This window comes from Nicotiana tabacum, chromosome 6 (assembly GCF_000715075.1).
Source record: "Nicotiana tabacum cultivar K326 chromosome 6, ASM71507v2, whole genome shotgun sequence".
Lineage (NCBI taxonomy): Eukaryota > Viridiplantae > Streptophyta > Magnoliopsida > Solanales > Solanaceae > Nicotiana > Nicotiana tabacum.
In genome coordinates this window covers 8,737,744-8,753,091 of record NC_134085.1, presented here as the reverse complement: position 1 = coordinate 8,753,091, position 15,348 = coordinate 8,737,744, and the positions used below count along the sequence as shown (strand labels likewise).

The 15,348-nt window shown below is 37.5% G+C and overlaps 1 long non-coding RNA gene across 1 annotated transcript; it reads left to right on the top strand.

The window, feature by feature from the left end:
• The first annotated feature begins 3,662 nt into the window (after positions 1 to 3,662).
• On the top strand, positions 3,663 to 7,218 carry LOC107797245 (uncharacterized). Its single transcript, XR_001650641.2, has 2 exons — positions 3,663 to 4,077; positions 6,963 to 7,218. It is a non-coding gene; the product is annotated as an uncharacterized LOC107797245 (long non-coding RNA).
• Positions 7,219 to 15,348: the final 8,130 nt, after the last annotated feature.

Sequence of the window (15,348 nt, the reverse complement as noted above, 5' to 3'; positions counted from 1 at the left end):
TACAATGATTCCAACCAGCTATCGATGGTTTACCTGTTGTTGTCGTCTATCTTTATATTAGTATAAGTTCCTGGGTTCTTACTTGTCATCATATACAAGTATGAACACAATAATTCATAATTTTCTTCGGGACTTCCTCTTATTAAAGCGGAAGCATGTTGAATAGCACGCCACGCCTTGTGATATCCAATGTCTAGTCCATGCAATTTTTGCATCTCTGCCATGACAAAAGCTGGTGTAACTTCAAATCTTGGGTCCCGAAGATTATCGATAATGTAACCACTAATCAACTTTGAAGTAGCATGCCTTTGATCTGCTTTCCTAGTGTTAACAGAGCAGTCATGCTTTTTCTTCAAGCTTTACTATCTTGAATAATGTTGAGTCTTTAATTCTGAAAGCACGCACACACCAACGACACCTATCATCATTGCATGTCAACGAATATCTTGTTGATCTTGATCTAACAACTTTGAATTCAAAATGTCCTTTGATTGCTATATTGGAAAAACAGTTAATTATGCTCTTCTTCTTATCAAATACTGATCCGACTTTTATTTTATCCAAAGAAGCATTTTCTCTTAATATCGTAGTTGGGGATTCTTTTTGTTTCAAATTTGATCTTCGTCTAGTTATTTGAGTGCAAGTTTTGTCAGCAACTACTTCGATTACCAGTGCACTCTCTAAGACATGAATACCCAAAGCTTGTTCGTTGTCAATCTCTATAATGCTTTGTCCTTCTACTTGAATAGAATCAAATGTTTGATGCACCTCTTCATTTAATGGTTGAGCTTCAACCATATCTACTTCAACTATCTGTTGGCATCGCTCTTGATTGTCATGTTGAGTTTTTGTGTTGGCATGTTCATTGCTTGTTGATGCAAAAACTCTTTCCGAAATATCAACTATGAAACGACAGCTCTTGAAGAGTGAATGAGTTTTTAGCAACTCTATACATGTGTGAAGATCTAAATCTTTGGATACAAGCATTCTTTTGCTTGTTCCAAGGTTGATATCAAACCATATCACTATTTCAAACTTTTCTCTATCCAATTCAATAAGCTCAAAAATCTGTTTAACTAAATCTTCAAACTGAATTGACTCAGGTGCTAGGAAAAGCTTTGTTTGATGATCAAGATATTTATAGTATTCAGTCCATCTACCATTAAAAGCAACTATTATGCATATTGTTTCCATCCTACAAGTCAAGATAATGGGAAACAAAGGACATACGTTATAAAGCAATCCTTGTAGAATTAAGAACAAGTGTACTGTAAGTGCAAGACCAAGATAAGGACTGCATGTCCTTAACATTTAAACATGGAATTAAAAGTTAAGGACTTCCAGTCCTTAACTTTTGAACAAGAAATTAAAACTTAAGGACTGTCTGTCCTTAACTTTTGAACCAGAAATTAAAACTTAAGGACTGCATGTCCTTAACTTTTGAACCAGAAATTAAAAGCTAAGGACTGCCTGTCCTTTAACATTTAAACATATAATTAAAGTTAAGGACTGTCAGTCCTTAACATTTAAACATGGAATTAAAAGTTAAGGACTGTCAGTCCTTAAATTTTGAACTAGAAATTAAAAGCTAAGGAATGCCTGTCCTTTAACATTTAAACATGTAATTAAAGTTAAGGACTGTCAGTCCTTAACATTTAAATATGGAATTAAAAGTTAAGGACTGACAGTCCTTAAGTTTTAAACATGGAATTAAAAGTTAAGGACTGCCAGTCCTTAACTTTTGAACCAGAAATTAAAAGCTAAGGACTGTCTGTCCTTTAACATTTAAACATGTAATTAAAGTTAAGGACTGCTAGTCCTTAACATTTAAACATAGAATTAAAAGTTAAGGACTGTCAGTCCTTAACATTTAAACATGGAATTAAAAGTTAAGGACTGTCAGTCCTTAACTTTTGAACCAGAAATTAAAAGCTAAGAACTGCCTGTCTTTTAACATTTAAACATGTAATTAAAGTTAAGGACTGTCAGTCCTTAACATTTAAACATGGAATTAAAAGTTAAGGACTGTCAGTCCTTAACTTTTGAACTAGAAATTAAAAGTTAAGGACTGTCTGTCCTTTAACATTTAAACATGTAATTAAAGTTAAGGACTGCCAGTCTTTAACATTTAAACATGGAATTAAAAGTTAAGGACTGTCAGTCCTTAACTTTTGAACCAGAAATTAAAAGCTAAAGACTGCATGTCCTTTAACATTTAAACATGGAATTAAAAGTTAAGGATTGTCAGTCCTTAATATTTAAACATGAAATTAAAAGTTAAGGACTGTCAGTCCTTAACTTTTGAACCAGAAATTAAAAGCTAAGGACTGCCTGTCCTTTAACATTTAAACATGTAATTAAAGTTAAGGATTGTCAGTCCTTAACATTTAAACATGGAATTAAAAGTTAAGGACCGTCAGTCCTTAATTTTTGAATCAGAAATTAAAAGCTAAGGACTGCCTGTCCTTTAACATTTAAACATGGAATTAAAAGTTAAGGACTGCTAGTCCTTAATATTTAAACATGTATTTAAAAGTTAAGGATTTTGTCCTTAAGTTTTTTTATTCAATTTGCAAAATGAGGCCAGTAGAATCAAAGTTAAGGACATAATGTTCTTATTTTTTTGAATTCAATTTCCAAAATGAAGACACTATGTCCGGAATACATAATTATCATAGGAGGTGATGTTTATAAATTTATCAATCCAGAAATTAAAAAAAATCAAATTCTTATCTAATATATAATCAAATCAATATAGATCTAAAAAAGTATAACTATAGCGAAATAAAAATCGATAGAAACACATGAAATTACAACTTACTGTTTATCTATGTCGTTTTTTTGGATTAGAATGCTGAATTTTTGAAATTGGGAAGAGAAATGGTGGTTCGTCCTCAGTTGATCGCCGCTGTGGTAACTGCTGCTGCTGCTCGCTTCTTCTCTTTATGTAACTGCTGCTTGTGTTGATAGCATAGATATAAGTTATACCAGAAGGGTATTTTCGTCCAGTCAAGTATAAGTTTTTTAAAGGAATGGCTAAAGTCTAAATATATTGAAAATAGTGGCTTTAAAATAAAAGCCACTGCTTTTAGTGGCTATATGTGTCGTTCGCCCTCAGATTTTTCTCTTGAGAGACATTAAAAAACCTAGGAGAGCTTCATCTTCCACACACAACAAAAACCCTAGGACCCAAAACACAAACAGCCGCCGCCACCCTGCTCTCCAAAACCTATTGCCGTCGCCGCACAACCTTCCCCAGTTGCAGGAAATCACATAGACTCACCACCCCTCAGCCGTCGCCCACCCTAACCACCCCAGAACCACCTCAGAAAACCTTTCTCCTCCATCACCAAGACAGCACCCGTGACCTTCTTCCAAAAACAAGACAACAAGACCATCTTCTTCCTCATGAACCTTGGAGTAACAACAATGGAGGAAAAAGCCTAAAAAGACATTGAACTAAACCCTTGAACCGGAGCTACTAGTCTTCTTCTTTCTTCACATTAACCTTAGAACCTTAGAACTTGAAGACCATATCCATGGCTTCCTCCTTCCTCGGCCTTGAACGAAAACAAAAGCCCTAAGACCCTTCTCCTTCAGCGAGCAAAAACAGCCCTCCTACCGCCACAACCATCTTCAGTAGCCACCGCCGAACATAAACCAGAACTCGATCTCCATCCGCTTTTGCTTCTTCACCGTCCCTCCAAACCGTCATCAGAACGACGGATCTCCATACTATCGTGAAGACAACACCAGCTACTCCCAGATCTTCTTCTTCGCGGATAGGTAGAAGCAGCAATTAGAGCCCCCTGAACTCTTCCATCAACAACGAAAATCCCAGCAATCCAATGTTGGCGGTGGACTACTATGGTTTAATATTGAAATTCTTGCATCAGATCTTTAAGTTTGAATTTCGGAACATTGGTGTTCGAGTCGTGGAGTCCGATTAAGAAGTTGATGTTCGAGGTTGGAGGTTGCAGCCACTGTTCCCATTTTGTAGCTATTTTTTTATCAGATTTCGTCATTCGACATTCTTCGTGACACATCTGAGCAGCATTTTGATTAAGAAAATGAGAGGTCTATTTCTTTCTTTTCATCCATTCATTTCTTGTTCTATGGTGATAAGTTGTGTGTCTTGTTGAAATATGTGTTATCTTCCCTGATTTGAAGTAGTAATGTACTGCTCTTGAAATCTTAGGTGACTTAATACTATTTGAATCCATCACTTAACTGTGTCATTCAAGATTAATTGTTCAGGTTTGCTGGCACTTCCTTACTGCCTTTATGTGTTGGGACTTTGGATGCATATTGATTTGATACTAAAGCAGCTTCAGTAGAGTACATAATTGGGTTTTAAGATAATGTATACAAAAAAATTAATTAAGAATTTAAGTTAGATTGAGTGTGTACCATGGGACTGACGTAATAAGGAAACTAGCAAAGCGGGTAGGCGAACTTTATGATTTTTTGTTAATTTGAGGCGAGAGGTCGTTCCTGTAGTTAAATTTATCCGGGGAATGCCCCGTAGAGTTTGTATATATTATTATCCGGGGTATGCCCCGAAGAACTATGTAAATATTTTGGAGGCCTTGGCGACTATGGTGGAGAAGTAGTATAGGCTAGCTTAGGACTTTTCTTTTCTTTTCCTTTTAATTTTCTCTTATTAAGAAGGGACGACTTCGAACCTTTTGGATGTCTATTTCCCTTTGTGTGTTTTACCTCAATTTGAATATCTTAAAAGCCAACTTGATCGAGTACGCAACCCTGACCTTCACGGGACTTGGGGAATGCCTAACACCTTCTTCCCTAGTCAAATGAACCCCCTTACCCAAATCTCTAGTGTAGACTTAGTTTTAGAGTTTAAAGTGTTTTGAAAGGAAAATTATTATTTTTGGAAAAAACGGTGACCCGACATACCGAAATCAAATGTCAGGTGGCGACTCTGAGTTATTTCCTTTTGAACAAATTTTTGTCACTTTCTAATTGAAAACCCTTTTCAAGCTTTATTTAAATCTTTTATTTATTTAAGAGTATTAAGTAGAGTTTGTTTTAAAAAAGGGGTGTAACAACCCGTATCCATCTAACCGAACCAGACCCGTTCCATACCCAAACCATCCCAATTATGACCAAAACGACCTCGTTTCCCATAAGTCAATTGATCCAAGTCGTTAATCTCATCAGATCGAACGACCTGGATCAAATCCCCTCCTTAGTATATATCTTTCCATACAGACCCACCCACCCCCCAAGCCAAACCCCCATTCACCTCTTCGTCTCTAAAAGACCAAAAAACCCTCCTCCTCACACCGCCGTCGACTGCCCGCCGGAAATTGCCTACGGCGGCGGTCGACGTCCAAACACCTCCATTTTTACACCCTAGGTTCCCCTCGACCTCCCCTTTCCAAACCCCTAATCATCTTCCCTCGAATCCCATCCAGGTTGTTTGAATTTTCAATAGAATATCAGTCAAAAAACCTAGCCACTTCCCCTTAGCCCCAAATTAACACCCTATAGTCCCCTCCCTTCCTTTACCCTAATTTATCACCGTTTGCCTTCGATTCAGGTAAGATTCGCTCAAATCTTAATTTATTGAACGAACCCTAAAAAAACTCCAGAATTAATATGCAGTTGAAAAATTGAAGTCTTAATCGACTTTAATCGCGTGTTCTCAGTCGAGAACACTCGATTAAGGTCCATTTCGGATTCAAATTCAAATTGAAGTTTCAATTAGAAAATATTTGAAGCCACCATTAAACTCTGAGGTATTTCTTTTTTCTTTTCTTTTTCTATTGTTGTTAGTTATGTATGAATAATCTTCTGTGACTCTTTCGTTCATTTTCTTTCCTCTCTTTCGAACTGTTTATTTGGTCTAACTTCCTCATTAGTCTTAGCCCTGAAAGCATGTTAGAAAAACCCTTAAAATTGGTAGGTAATCAGTCACCACATTGATTTGAATTGCTTAGTCAATTGAATGTTGTGAAATTACTTGAATTGCTTTGTTTTTAACTGTCATTTGAACCCACTGTCATGTTCTCCCAGATGTGCATCATATGTGTTAGTTCAGTTTAGGATTTATTGATTAATAAGGTTTAGGGTAATTCACTGAATTAAAAATGTTAGGACTAAGTGGGATGCCATCTTGGTTGTCAGGGCACATTTGATTTTAAAAAAACCATGTTGACTATACTAATTGGATTAGAATAATGGAAAAGGTTTAATAATAGGATGGACATCCAGTAGTGGGTTTCTCAGAGAATATCATGGGGGAAATTCTTTCTTAAATGGTTTTAGTGCTCCTAAGAGCTGGAGAGGGTTTGGTTTCGGGTATAAAAAGACAGGGTCTGATAGATCTTAAGGGGAGAATTTTAGAGACATCATTTTGAGAGTTGAGGATCAGTTGGAGAGGCAATCAGTTTTAGGACAGCATTTTGAGAGCTGGGAGAGCATTTAGTTTTAATTTGAAAAACACAGAGAGTTTTTTGAGAGCTTGAAAACACAGAGAGATACAATGACAGATTCTAAAAGAGAGAGTTTGGAGTCAGTGTTTGAGAGTTAAGGAAAAACAAACAGAGTTTGATAGAGAAGTTAAAAAGAAAAAGAAGGCATTGTTTCATTGATTTTCTGGTTGACTTTTGATCGATTCTCTTCTTTTTGATTGCTGGAAGTTTTCCTAAGATCAAGGTTTTAATTTCGAGCTTGATTGGTGCTATTTGAACTTTTCTAGTTGTGTAACTGGTTTTTCTGGAAATCCCAGTTCAATTTCAAGTTCATTTGAGCTTGTTTGAGTTGTGTGTGTTGTTGAGTAATCTGGTTCCATTTGGTTTCAAATTCTCCTGGGTTTGCTGCATTCGTTACTGGGCTATTGCTGATTTCTGCTTGTTATTGCTGCTTGTGATTGCTGAATATCAGTTGATTACTTGCTGCTGACTTCTTCTTGTTCTTCTGTTCTGCTTAAAATCCAGGTACACATTTTAAACCTGATTCAATGTAGCATCTTCAGTTGAGAGTGAAATGAAATTGAACAATTCCTCTACTGTTGATTTATTATTTTAATAATTCTATTATGCCTTAGATAATTTTCTATGATTTGGTTAGTTGAATATTGTAATTAAACTAGAGACACTTTGGACTATTGATTATATAACCACAACTATATTGGACTGTAATTGGATGCCTGGACTCATTTGACTTTAGTATATTGGTTAAGTGAAAGTTAGTTCACATGCTCATAGATCAGAATGACTAGAACATAAACATTTGGATATCATAAGTAATTAGAACTGTTTTAGACTTTTGAATCTTTGATTTGTATTGGACTGAAAATTGACTTTGAATTGGCTGGATTGTAATAATTTGAACCGCATAATTAGGACTGCTTTAGGTGAATTTGGATTATTTTGATTGTCATTTTGTATTGGTCTGCCTATTAGCTTAAGGTAATTGTATTCAATAGTTGGTAGAATTGAACACTAAAATAGTTTTAATTATGAGCTCAAATTGGATTGCATGTTACTGAATACAAAATTGGGCTATAAGTCGTCCAGCATGGTACAATCAAATTTAGATTGATTGATCGCCACAAGCAACTGAAGTCTTAATTCTTAGAAATAGTCAGTTAAGTCTTTGATATAAGAATCAGGTAAAACACAAATAGCTTGGATAAGTAAATTGCTTGGTCAAAGTTGAATTGTGATTTAAGGTCGTCTGGGCTGCACGTTGCATGTGGTATTAAATTACCTAACTGAATGGATTTGGATTTTTAAATGTCTATAAATCAGTTAGTATTAATAATAAGTTGACATGGGGCTTGCCTTAATGGGCTTGAACGCCGGCTGGGCCAACCTCATCAGTTCTGGTACAAAAGTAAATTTGCACAAAAGGGCAATAAGGTTCAGTTTCGGTTGACATTAATTAATTAGGGTGATTTTTATTAGAGATAACTTGAAATAGAAAATTGTAGTTGGCTTTAGGATGGACCTTTAAATAATAAACGAGATGAGCCTCGCCAGACAAAACATATGAATCGCAGGGCCCTCGATAAATGTTTGTGTTAAAACACTTAGATTTCGGAATGGGCCATTTAGCAAATTTCATGGCCTTTCCCAAAGTTAATAACACGTTAGTCTTTTTAGGCGCGTATTTTAATAACATTACCTCCCTAAACTCGGGTGCGCATTTATGTGACCCAAATCCAAATATCAACGAAGTCGAAATGTGTCAATAACCACGGGTGCATTTATGTGACGTGGTTCGAGACACGTTTTCATGGCGTTGCAATTCTCTTTAAAATAATAATAAAAGCGGTTTAAAGTTAAGAAGCACATCAGTTACAACATGTATTAAAATCAAATAAATAAGCCAAATACGAACAGTTGAGCGACCGTGCTAAAACCACGGAACTCGGGAATGCCTAATACCTTCTCCCGGGTTAACAGAATTCCTTACACATATTTTTGGTTCACGGACTGTAAAACAGAGTCAATCTTTTTCACGATTTGGGATTTGAACCGGTGACTTGGGACACCCTTAAATATCCCAAGTGGCGACTCTGAATCTTTTAATAATATAATCTCGTTTCGATTGTCCTTTAATTGGAAAAACTCCATTATGCCCTTGCAGGTGTAGGTAAAAATGAGGTGTGACAGCTCTGGCGACTCTGCTGGGGACAAGAACCCAGAACGTTTTGTTTAGGGTTCACAATTCGAGCTTAGAATAATTGTTGTGTTTGGCTTTATCTGATTTTATTACATGATCTGTGCCTAATGTGCTAATTGACTGCTTTTACCGCTTTGATATTTCGTGGATTGTATATAAACTGCGCCGAAACCTATCTTCTCTCTGAGTCTTCTAAATCATGAAGAAGGGTGCACTTCGTGTGACTTATTTTCTGTATAGAGTCTACTCCAATTTTAGAACGAGGTTCGGATAAGTTGCTATACCGGTGAAGCTTCTGTATTCCCGGTACGCTGCCTCCCCCTCGGCTTGAGCTGTCCGCTCGGGTAAGTCAGGTTTAGAACAAACACCTAGGTTTTGAACCTAGAATAACACAGCCTTACGTCGGATCCCTAGTAGGAACACTTATTTGCATCATGTGCATTTGACTTAGGGGGCTCAACACAGGGGTTGGGTCCGTCTAAGACAAGCAACCTGAAATGAAATGACTATCGTGATGCATCCTACTTGTTTTCTGTGCATTTATTTGTTTCAGGCCCGCATGTTGACCGACTTCTGAATATCGAAAATATCGGAAAATTGAGAAAAAGTGAGAAAAAAAAGAAATAGCAGTGTAGAGAGTCAATTACTTATTTTAGAAAAACCAATACCCAAATAGTGCCGAAACTCTATCGAATTTTTCAGGAAAATAATTTTTTAAAAAAAAAAAGAAAAAAAGGATTTTTTTTGTTTTTGAGAAAATAGTTTGTGAAAAAAAAGAGTCCTGTTTTCAAAATAGTTTGTTTTATTTTGCAGAACTACGTAAGTTTGATTCTCACCGGATATGAGATACGTAGGCAACCCATATCGGGTTCAACTATTTTGAAAAATAGGGGTAAATAAATGTCGTCATTTTGTCATAAATTAAGGTGATGTCATTCTTGTCAAAAATAGCAGAATGTCCCTAAAAGGGCATCAGAAGGTTGGTTTTGCGAGAACAGTCACCTTTGGTCATTTTTCAAGGTTTTGGCCGGTTAGCAAACACAGCCTTTTAATCTCCTTCGAAATGTTGAAAGGCCATATTGAAAAGACCGGATATTTTATGAAATTTTTGAGAAACAATGATAAATTTTTTTTAAAAAAAAAGAAAAAGAAAAAAGAGTATTTGTGAGTCTGAGTCTGTTAGTCTATTTTTAGGTTGTATTTCCATTTTTGGTGATAGCGTCTTTTAGAGTCCGTTAATCTTTTAACAAAATGTGTCGTTTTAATAAGCGCATCTTTTCTTTTATGGAAAATTTGAAGAGAAAAAAAATCCAAAATGTGTTACTAGTCATTTTTGTACTTCTCCGTCAGAACTACGCATGGTCTGATTCATGCGGGGACATGATACGTAGGCAATCCACATAAGATTCGACCACCACTAAAAAGAAAAAAACAAGAGAAAAAATAGGAAATAAATAAAATGAAGGAAAATTCGAGAGGCGTTCAAAAAAGGGGCACAAATATAAGAAGCCGGAATGACGCACGCAACTGAAGCAAATGCATGATATAAAGGGTTAACTGCCTAGGTGCATTGCATCTTTAATGTGTGTTTACCTATCTGTTAAAAGCCCTAACGCTAACAGGTTGCTCCCATTTTGTTCTTTTTCAATCCTCAGAAAGATTGTTGGTTTGTGGTTCCGAAAATAGTAATTCCTCTCTACAACATAAAAGCCAAAAGGCGATGGCAGATAACAACAAAATGGGGGAGTTTGATATTGGTACCCAAAAGTGGTTGGTTGAATAGAACACAGGTTTGGCTGATGAGGCAAGGATGTTAAGACATCACATAACAAACATGTATCAGGCTTGGATGGTTGGGAAGGCACCCATACCGCCACCACCTGGTTTCTCAAATGTTGTCCTTACCCAAAATTTGGCATCTCCCGATCACCCTAGTATCTCCATCACTATTCCTTCAAGTTTAAAGAAGCTGAAGAACATAGAACAGTCCTTAAAGAACGTGCAAGGGACGGGAGACTAAGACATCATGACTTACCAAGAGTTGTGTACACTCTCTGACATTCGCCTACTTGCAAGGTTTAAAGTACCAAAGTTCAACTCAAATAAGGAATGCGAAGATCCGGTAGTCCATTTGAGGGAATACTGCAAGGAAATGAGGAATGTTGGCGAGAAAGACGATTTGCTACTGGCATACTTTCGCAAAAGCTTGACTGGGGTAGCTTTGGAATGGTATAATCGTCAAGATGTCAGTAAGTGGAATACATTGGATGACATGGCTCATGACTTTGTGCGACACTTCCAGAATAATACAGACATTATCCCTGATCAATCCTCCATATCTCAGATAGAGGAGAAACCTAAAGAAGGTTTTAGGAAGTTCTGGCTCAGATGGAGTGAACAAGTTGCTCGGGATAATCTTCCCATGGAAAGAAAAGATGTTGTTGAACCTCCCCAACGACAAGGTCCAGTGGTCGTACTTGCTAAACGCCCTCAGCTTCCATATAGACCCCGTGGATATCTTTGTAATTCTCCCAACCATTACTTCTCTCCACAGAACCCCCTAAATCATGCATCACTTCACAGATATCTTGTCCACGTTGCACCACCATATGCTCCATATCCCCGAGGCCCATGAGGGTCTGCACCGTTGCCACAAATGTCTCATCAGGCATTTCAACCACCTGCCCGCAAAAGATTCCAACCAAGTCCAGAGTATAAAATAAAAAGGCTACTGAAAAAAGAGAATTCTTTCAGAGAATCTTATGCAAGTTTGTTTGAAAAGCTAAAGCATTCTGGCCTGATTGAGCCGCTCCTCGGTTGTACTCCAGATCCACAAGGAAAAAGCTTTGATCCTACTGTACGATGCATGTACCACTCTAATGTCCAAGGGCATATCATTGAGAATTGTCGTTCTTTGAAAAAGGAAATAGAAAGAATGATTCACGAAGGGGTAATTGTGATCAACGACAGTAACAAAGAGCATATGAATCCTCTTGGGGATGTATTGATTAAAGCTAAGGATATTGAAGTGGATAATGGTCTTGGAAATGTTGATGCAAAAGTCGGTGGCTAAGAGGTTGAGTTTGGTGATTGGAAAGATGCTCCATCTCTTGGTTATCCTGGGAGGAGTTTTGGTGGCTAATTTTGTTGTCATTTCTGTTGTCCAGATTATTTCAGGGTTATAATCTGGATATTGTCTTGTAAATCAAACCTTTCTATCTTTTGATTTTGTCCAGTCCCTTTGGTCGTAGTATCTCATTTAGTGTTTTCAAGGTTTTTTCTAAGGGTTGTTAACCCCAGTTTAGTTTGCTTGTCTTGTTATTCGAATTGTTTCATCGGCTAATGCAATGTCCTATTTTCTATTATTTCTAGACATTTTCTTTTGTTTAGTCCTCTCCTTTTTATAGTTCTTTTCCTGTCAACTCTAGTGACATGACATGCGCGCACAATTTTAGGCCTAATATTAAAAGTTAATCATAAAGTCATTGGGAGATGATTGAGACACTTAAGGGAAATAAGAACAGTTTGAGATCATTTGAAGCCCGAACCATGTGGAACCGGGGCAGATAAAACATAAAGAAACCGTAAAAGCAAATTGTCCAAATTGACAGGGGCCATTCATGATAATGAGAGTGAAAGTTTTGCCCAATGCTATTTTTAACAGATGAAGAAAGAAAATGTGTGAATATAGCTATCAAGTCTAGCACAATCAGAAGATGTTACAAACGTTCGTTTAATCGTGTTGTTTGGCAGGTTTTGAAGATTGGAATGACGAAGGCATTTTGTTCTGCTATCTAAACAATTTATCCTTCGTTACCCCTTTGAGCCTTATTTGATTTCTTTCATACCCCTCTTTCATAATCAGTAGCAAAGATTAGAAACACAAACATGAAAGATAAGAAAAAGAAAAAGAAAAAGAAAAGAAAACAACAAAACAACAAAAGAAAAAAAAAAGAGAAAAAGAAAAAGAAAAATAATAAATAAGTGAAAAGGAAAACTATAACAACAAGGAATTTTGGGCGAACTACGTTTGACCTGATTCCTTTTAAGGATACGTAGGCAGCTTCACGACTCGGTCATAGTAAAATAAAACTCAAAAGATCCCCAAGCAAGAAACTGGGGCAGAAGTTATGGTTATTGTAAAAATTCTTATTCCGAAGGTTGTAATTGTTGAACCCAAGTTGATTTGTTTTGAGCCTTTAATACTCTTTCTTTCTAGCCCTATCCAAAATCCCACGTTACGGTCCAAAGAAAGACTTTCTGACCAGTCTTCAAAAGATGCCAAGTCGAGCAAGTAAAGATGATTCATACCAGGGGCAACACTCCAGGCCGAACAAGAGAAATAAAAAATGAGAGAGTCTTATTGGTGAAAACCTTCACAGGCACCTTGAGGCGACTGTAAGTTGAGAAAAATACCAAAATGAGAGAGGCTTGATAGTGAAAACCCTTCTGGCACTGCAAGTCGAATAAGGATTGAGAATAAGATGGGAAGTCACCAGACGGAGATTGTGAAAAATGATTAACGACGGAAAATCAAAGCCCAATTTCACGGTTTAATAATACCACAAGCGTTGAACATCAGAATTGCTTGACAGAATAGGCCACATGTGCATGTCATGACCATTAGAGTTGGTATCCACGTCTGATAGGTTTTTAACTTTATAGTTTTTCTTGTTAGGAATCATCTATTTCCTTTGTCTTTTACTCTGTTCCTTTTTACCTTGTTCATTTCCTCTTCCTGAGTCTGTTTGGTCAGAATATGTGAGAAATGACTTCAAAATTTGCCATCAGCTTTCCAATTGCACAAGACGAGATCTGGCTAGTACATCAAAGTGGCATAAGTCAGGAAAGAACAACAAGCGCACTAAGCTGGTAATAATCAACACCTATGGGGTCCTGCAAAATACAAAGGTTTGGTACATATGAATTCATGGAGAATGCAACAGATGGAGGGTGTTGGGTGAATGGATCAAAGGTATATTCCGTGATGAGATTGACAAAAAGGGTGGACCAGTACTGATAAGAAAGATATTCCAAGCAGAAATCAAAGGTTATAGACCTCAAGGCCAAAGCCAGTGGCTTAAATCAGGAAAGTGTGACATGCGCACTGAAGTTGGTAATAATCAAAATACTTTGGGGATTAGGTGAAACACATTGAAGTTGGATATCGGTCCAGGGGAAATGCAACAAATCAAAGATATTCAGGTGCAAACGAAGAGAGGTATTTTCTAGGTTAAGGTTTATAAAGGAAGTGCATAGTCAAGGAACTAGCAGGGTCTTCAAGTGGAAATCAGTTGTCATTGAAGCTATTGGGGTATAATAAGAAGGATAAAAATGGAAAACAATAGTCAAGAAGTTTGTGAATAAGGAATCATCAAGAAGGTCGGAAGTTATCGGCCAAGTTTCAAGATGGTCAGACAACACAAAGAAGGGAAAGGTGAAAAGGAAAACTATCCCCAGCAGGAATATCACAAACCAATCACCACATTTTAAACTGACAAAATTTTCTTTGATTTGAAACAGGGCATGAAATGTTACTGATGGCGGAAAGACATGCTACAAGGAAAATTATCAAAACTGAGGCAGGAAAATTTTCTTTAGTTTGTCCATTTTGTTGAAGTCAGGTACCCATCTGAATAACAAGGAAGACAATTCAAGTTTTAAGGGAGAGCAAGACAATACAAGTTTTAAGGGAAGTAGTTTTCGAGGGATGACGACACAAATTTTTAGGGAAGCTGTTTCGAAGGAAGACAACACAAGTTTGAAGGGAAGCAGTTTTAAAGGAAGATAAATCAAGTTTCAAGGGGAAATGGTTCAAGAGGCAAGGGAAAACAATGTCAATAGAAGACAGTTTTTAAGTTGTTGAAGTCGGGAGCCCGCCCGGAGAATGGAGGCGTTATCTTTTAAGTAGTTGTTGAAGTCGGGAGCCCGCCCGGATAATGGAGGCATTATCTTTTTAAGTAGTTGTTAAAGTCGGGAGCCCGCCCGAAGAACGGAGGCGTTATCTTTTTAAGTTGTTGAAGTCTGGAGCCCGCTCGGAGAACTGAGGTGTTATCTTTTTAAGTAGTTGTTGAAGTCGGGAGCCCTCCCGGAGAACAGAGTCATTATCTTTTTAAGTTGTTGTTGAAGTTGGGAGTATGCCCAGAGAACGGAGGCGTTATCTTTTTAAGTAGTTGTTGAAGTCAGGAGTCCGCCCGGAGAATGGAGGTGTTATCTTTTTTAAGTAGTTGTTGAAGTCGGGAGCCCGCCCGGAGAATGGAGGCGTTATCTTTTTTAAGTAGTTGTTGAAGTCGGGAGCCCGCCCGGAGAATGGAGGCGTTATCTTTTTTTAAGTAGTTGTTGAAGTCGGGAGCCCGCATGGAGAACGGAGGCGTTATCTTTTTAAGTAGTTGTTGAAGTCGGGAGCCTTCCCGGAGAACGGAGGCATTATATTTTTATGTAGTTGTTGAAGTCGGGAGCCCGCCAGGAGAACTGAGGCGTTATCTTTTTAAGTTGTTGTTGAAGTCGGGAGACCTCCCGAAGAACGGAGGTGTTATCTTTTTAAGTAGTTGTTGAAGCCGGGAGCCAGCCCGGAGAACGGAGGCGTTATCTTTTTAAGTTGTTGTTAAAGTCAGGAGCCCGCCCGAAGAATGGAGGCGTTACCTTTTTAAATCAAGAAGTCAGTAACCCGCCAGGAGAGCGGAGGGATACAAC